Source organism: Triticum aestivum, chromosome 7B, assembly GCF_018294505.1.
Source record: "Triticum aestivum cultivar Chinese Spring chromosome 7B, IWGSC CS RefSeq v2.1, whole genome shotgun sequence".
Lineage (NCBI taxonomy): Eukaryota > Viridiplantae > Streptophyta > Magnoliopsida > Poales > Poaceae > Triticum > Triticum aestivum.
In genome coordinates this window covers 676523556-676529555 of record NC_057813.1, presented here as the reverse complement: position 1 = coordinate 676529555, position 6000 = coordinate 676523556, and positions in this window count along the sequence as shown.

Sequence of the window (6000 nt, the reverse complement as noted above, 5' to 3'; positions counted from 1 at the left end):
GGAAATGGAGCCCCATAGACACTGATGTTTCACAGACCGCTTCCGCCATCAACCACTAGAAACCGTTTGTTGTACTCACAGGCCAGAATGGTCTTGTACTACATATGTTGTATTCTGCTTGGAATTTCTGTATCAAGTTGGAGCCTCATCAGCTAACAGTAATCCTGGGGCTGATGAGCACGACGGTCTTTTCTGGAAATTTATTACCCGGAAAACCCGGTCGTGGCAGACTTGGTATCAGAGCCAGGCTGACCATTGGCTAATCCTATCTTAGCCAGGTCAATAAACTTAGGCAAACCAACCCACTAGACCTTAGCCAAACCCCAGCCAAGCTTCTCGTGCAAGATAGCCACAAAGTGACCCAACACCTTTTTGGCAGTCGGTGCCCAACCTATCAACCTAACCTGTCACTCATGCGCCAGTGACCGGCCCCTAAATAGTCCTTTTTCGCAAGCGTGCGAAGGAAGACTCCGCCCCCTTTTTCCTATAAAAAGGGCACGCTAGTCCCAACACAGCACCGCACAGCCGCTACCCCAAACCGAGCCACAATGCCTGGACCCATAGTGCACAACGAGACCACAGCAACCAACCTTGGAGGTTTTGTGACCATACTCGCAAACCTCACCCGTCGTGCCTACGCGTTAGAGGAGCCACCAGAATATGTCGTGTATCAAGGACCCATGAGCGGTGAAGACCGTCAATTCTGGGCCACTGTGCACATCTACGGTAGGGGTCTAGCACCCGAGCGCCCCTACAGGTTCACCGGAAGGACAACTTCCTTTGAGCCACAAGCCATCAAGCTAGCCGCTTGAGAGGCTATAGTTCATCTCAGGCACTTGTCGCCCAGAGTTAACTGTCGCTCGTTCCACTACTACCCCAGACGTGAAGGGTATGGTAGACCACCCCAAGTTGCCAACGGAGATCACGAGACGGACCCCGCATTGTTGCACCTAGTGCGTTATGTAAGAGCACTAGAGGCACTGTTCGACCAGATCACTATTGATCTAATCGCAGCTCGTGGAGAGCTGGTTCGTCGAGCTCCGGCGAGAGAAGAAAACGAGCCCAACGCCGACAACCCAGTCGTGCTGTTTGGACACCCGATCGAGTCCTTCAGGCCTGCCCCAGCCATCGGCCAAGGTGCTGCGATAACCCCAGAGGTGCTTCATCGCATATTGGGAGCACACTCCAACGGGGTTGTGGCCAACGATCCCCGCGATGGTCATCATCACTACCCCGACCCTGCAGTTCCTCCGCCATCTCCGACTAATCCCGGCAGTGAGACACGTGGAGAAGCCTCGACATCCACCAGGCACGCCCGTTTAGACATAAACGAGGTAGACTAAGCCATATGAGTAGTACCGAGTTTCAGTGTATCCTCGCTTTGTAATCATGCGACCGTGTATATTAACTTAGCCTGTCGTTGTGCCTCTGTTTTAATAGTAACCTTGCATTTTTGGTCAGTGCATAGTTGCATGTTTTTCCGGGCACAACTACCAAAACCAACCCGACGACAACCACAGTAACGCGTCTCTTTATGAGATATGTGTATCTCTGACACTGACCCGACCTTTGGAGCAAAGCTGGCAAAATTATTACCTTTCACCTCGGTAAAACGATCCGGCTCCATTGCTATATAAAGGCCACCTTGTGACCTTACCTAGCAACCCCCACTTTGTGCACCACACTCGCACTTTTTCCTGTCATGCCGAGCCCCAGCATTCATCTGAGAACCCCAGATGCAACCCCAGGTAGCTTTGTCAAAATATTGTGGGATTTTACCCGCAGTACCATGGGTTCTACCCAGCCACCTCAGTACGAGCTGTTCAAATCAAGGATCACCCCATCCACCTCGAAATATTGGGCAGCCGTACACATCCCTCCCGTAGACTCCAATCAAGATCCAACGGAAGTTTCCTTCATGGGGAAATCTATGCCAACCCCACACCTGGCCATAGAAGCTGCTGCGAAAGAAGCGATTGCTCGTCTTCGAACCGCAGTACCCTATGCCCGCGAACGAGGATATTATTACTTTCCGAGCCGTGCAGCACCCGGAGAAGTAACATCTTTTCCCGGCGGACGTATTGAGAGAGACCCAGTTCTGGCCAACCTTATCCAGTACATCATTGCTCAAGTGCATTTGAACCAGCGAGTGATGGATTATCTCCAGAGCCTCGCAGATTTAAATCCTCGGATTGCCATCGGCAGACCACTGAGACCCGACCCGGAGAGACGCATACATCGACTGGTCAATCCACTTCCTCCGATAGAAGAGGAGTGTATTCCTTTACCAGAGACATTTTATCAGGACCCCGTCCAGTTATCGTTTTCATTTTAGACGTCACTACTGTATTTGTTTTTGCAGCATTTATATTTGCGTGTATCTTATGCATGGTACCCCAAATTTGTGCAATGAGTCAATTATTTTGGCTTCTACTAATGTGTGTAGTTTTTGTTGTGGTTTATGCCCCTTTAAATTAACTGTTTTTTTCCCTCGCAAAATCCTGGAGTGAGATTTCTTTTCCCTGAGTTGCTACACCTGCCCTTCTCACGACATGGATTAATTAATTTCACACAGCCCCACGCAGCAGACTCACAACCATAATCATTCGGACACATACACTGTTTGCAAAACCTTGCAACGGTGTTACATCCAGCTAATCACCCCCACTAACAACAGTTAGCACCCGGCACACTCCATCTACTCCTCATGATCACCACCACCGCGGAGAGCCAACACCCAAGCCGCAGCGCCGCGACACTCGTCGAAGATCATCGCGCACAGGAGCACAAAGAGCCCCAGCAGTGTCGCCAGCCCTCCGCATATTAGGATCAAAAACCAGTCCGGCATCGCCTCCGCCATTAGAGCCTCACCCGAGCTACTGTAAGCAGTAATGGAGAAAGGAGGAGGAGAAGTGAGGCCAGGTGTGAGGAAGAAGAGAGAGTCACCCCGGCCGTTTTATAGCTCAAGCTCGGTGTACGGTGGGCGAATTCCACCAACGCCGCTCGTCGCGGAACGCGGGTGTTCGGAGTTGAATCCGTGAGCAGTGCCAACAGCGCACTGGCCCGCGAGGTGAGTGCACGCTGCACCGGCAGCTAGCACGCCGCGCACTACCACGGTACGGCCTAGATGCCCTATGCATTAGGCATCGCCGGTGGAAAAAGCGCGAGAAAACGCGCGGGAGAGAGGTAGAAGAAAGAACCAGAGGGAGAAGAGGAGACTGACAGTGGACCCCGGGTCCACCTGTCAGCCAGAGGGAGCACTGTGCTCTCGGGTACGACCAGCGTATATTTAAATTTAGGAGTTATTCTAAATTTTTATCCAGCGTAGAAATCACACGTTTTTGTCCCGAACCGTAGACTCTTGCACGCAGCACCAGTTTTCACACTGTGGTTTTTCACCACTTATTGCCCTCTCACTGTAGCCACATCTTTATTGCGTAGTTATTTTCTTAACACCGCTTTTAGCAAATCTCGAGGACGAGATTTTTCTTAAGGGGGATAGTGTTGTGACACCCCAAAAATTTGGCCTTGTTTTAATGAATTAAAAATTTTGCCAGGAATTAAAACTTTGGATTTCTGAGCTCCATTTTGTTTTTTTAAATCATTTCCTTCCCTGTTATGATGAGTTTTTCCCAAAGAGAAAACTTTTCAAATATGTTATTGGACTTGTTAAACCTCTCAAGAAAAACTTTCCTTTTATCAGTGTAACTAATTAAATAATTAAGTTGCTTGATCTTTATTTTCTTGAAAATGGTTTTCAAGGTTAAATGGCCATATTTGAACTACAACCATTTGATAAATTCACTTAATATTTCAACCAAAATTTGGAGATGTCATGTGATGTTTTTAAATCACTTTTATGCAAAAATATATTTCATTCATGAAATATTTTGAGCTCTACAGCAAATTTTGTTCTCTGGTCCAGTGGGCAATTTTGCACTGCAACTCCTTTAAATAATTCTTTCTAGCCTCCACCAAAATTATGGGATGATGGAAATGGCCTAAGATTCCACTTTGTGCAAAAACCTAGTGCTGTTCTTTGAAAAATTTGAGTGAATCAACCTCATCTTCAGTCTGGACCAACTTGATGGTTTGTACAGCAACCATGTTTTTACTTGCTTTTTAACCCTTGATTATTCCTCCTACTTGTAGTCCCCCATGTTAAACCCTTAAGTCCAGGAGCATGCACCTTTTGGATCATTTTTGGTTCATGAAATAATGCTATTTATTTCCTGTCCAGAATTGAAGTTTTGTAAAACTTACACTAGCAAGTTTCTGCTTTTGGCCAAATAACCTCACCACCCTCTCTTGCATCTAAAGAGACCACCATCTGGAGTTTTTGGCCACTCCAAGACTTGCCTAAGTGCCCTTAGCATTTTGTCAAACACCTTATGGGCATGATCTATTTTGACATGAGTTGTGGCATTGCATTGTGAACTTGCACCTCTGATCAAACTAGCATGTCCACTAGAATCCCCGTTACTCCTAACCTGGGTCTGTTAATTGCCAGCCTCGACCGCGACCTCTAGCATGCTCTGGCATTACGTCGAGCACGTCCCGTGCACGCCCGGAGCGCGAGCAGAGCGTGCGTTTGGCACGCACGTGCACCGAGCCGACACGCTGGCCCCCACGGTTTTGGCCCACACTGCAGAGCCTCGCCACGCACTCCCTTTCTCACTGCTACTCGCCAAGCCGCCCCTCGCCACGTCCGGCAAGCCAAGAGCTAGCCGCCGCCGCCGCTCGACAGCCTCTGCCCAAGTCGGCGTCGCCAAAGCCACCTCCGCTTGCCAGCTCGCCCCTGGAGCAGTGCCCACTCGTCCGCTAGCTCCTGCCGTCATCCCCAGCCACGCCACGTTGCCCTGCAAGCTACAGAGAGGCGGTTCGCCGGAGAGCTTATCCGGCCACCGCGGAACCGACCTCGACGAGCTATAAAAGGAGGCCCCCGAGCCTCCCCGAGCACACAGGAAGCCTTAGAATGCTCCCCTAGTCCTCCCATGGCAGCCAATCGACCCGGGGGAGGTCTTCTTCCCCACCTCCGGCAACTACAGCCGCCACCACTGCCCCGGCCAATTCTGCACCACCAGGGCCTCCCACTCTCCGTTCTATCCACCAAGAGCCCCCTCATCCTCCCGTAAACCATTCCCACTACTCGATTTTGATCGAGGACCACCGTAGCCCCAAAACCACTCTGCTCCCGAAGCTCTCCGTCCGCCGCGAAGCTCACCGCCGATGACTCTTTCCACCCCCGTCTACCCAGCGACCACCGGAAGGACCGCCGCAGTCTCGCAGATCCATCCAGACCCTCTGGAACTCGCGGGGAGCCACCGTTCGCCGGCGGCGATCGCCGTTGCCTCGCCTCCGTTCGGGCAGAGGAAGAGGAGGGAGGGATAGACTGGTCAAACCTGACCAGTGGGCCCTCTGGACCCACTATCAGCGACCCCGTGCCTGTCCATGTGGGATTAAGTGAAGGCGTATTTTCCCCAGTACATTTTCCCCGCTCCGAAAGCGTATTTCTATCTGAAACGTTTTCTTTTCTGTTTTATTTTTAAAAATAGATTTGACCAAATCTTTGACTGGCTATAACTTTTTAAATATAACTCCAAATGAGTTGATTCTTTTTCCTACCTTCCTCAAATTTGGTCTAGTTTATTTTAAGATTTAATTTAAAAAATTTCAAACAACTTTTTTGTACTGTTGTTGAAATGTGTGTTAATTCAAATATACTTTCAAATAGGATTTTGGGGAGAGAGAAGAAACTTTCAAAAGTTTTGGAGAGCACCTCACCCCTCCACAACATTGAAGGCAAGCATTATGAACCCCGGCATAATATTTTTGTGTGTTCGATGAAACGTTCATAACATCACCTCACTTTGGAGAAACTTGTTATTTCATGTGATATGATCATATGCATGGGTGCATGTTATTGATTTCCATGCTGTTGGAAATAGACACACTTGTGATGATAATCACCCTCATGTGCCTTGCATGCATACCGGCAGG